This window comes from Euprymna scolopes, chromosome 4 (assembly GCF_053919585.1).
Source record: "Euprymna scolopes isolate OS-2025 chromosome 4, ASM5391958v1, whole genome shotgun sequence".
Taxonomy (NCBI): Eukaryota; Metazoa; Mollusca; class Cephalopoda; order Sepiida; family Sepiolidae; genus Euprymna; species Euprymna scolopes.
The window spans coordinates 56,453,832-56,454,387 of record NC_136485.1 but is presented as its reverse complement, the minus strand read 5'-3'; the positions used below and the strand labels follow the sequence as shown (position 1 = coordinate 56,454,387).

The following is a 556-nucleotide window of genomic DNA, read 5'->3' as shown; positions in this document are numbered from 1 at the left end:
GGTGTTGGTTTTGTGAAAAAAGTTGTTATTTACAATTGTTCGCATTCTTGGCCTTTTGGTCAAGATCAAAGTGTAGTATCTGTTCTTCAGATGCTGCACTTCTATTTCTTGTTCTCTTTCGGTGGAGGAGAAATCCTCCACGACTGAGACAATTTTTATTTTTGTACCTTTTCTCCACGTTAAAAAACGACCCTGGTGTCTAACTCTGTCCCGTGGGGAGGCATAGTAAATAGGTACAATTGTTCGCCATTAGTGGATGTTGACGTCACGTCACGTGACATGACTAAGCGTTTTTTTTTTTTAGTATGAATAACATTTTTTGTTTTAATTATAAAGTCTACACTTAATTTTATAGAAAATGATGTATATATAATAGAAAAAAAAAATTACTGGTTTTGTTGGATTCAAGTGGATCCCCCCCCTCCAGTTTAAGAGATAGCAGGTCACGTGGTAATATACAAAATGGCTAGCGTAAATATAAAGATCGGTTTTTTTATCGACGAATATTTTGAAAGCTGAATTTTTTTTTATTCCTGTACATTTTTTCCTGATATTT

At 34.2% G+C, this 556-nt stretch overlaps 1 pseudogene; it reads left to right on the top strand.

The window, feature by feature from the left end:
- Positions 1–38: 38 nt before the first annotated feature.
- LOC145274561 (U2 spliceosomal RNA) lies at positions 39–172 on the top strand (annotated as a pseudogene).
- Positions 173–556: the final 384 nt, after the last annotated feature.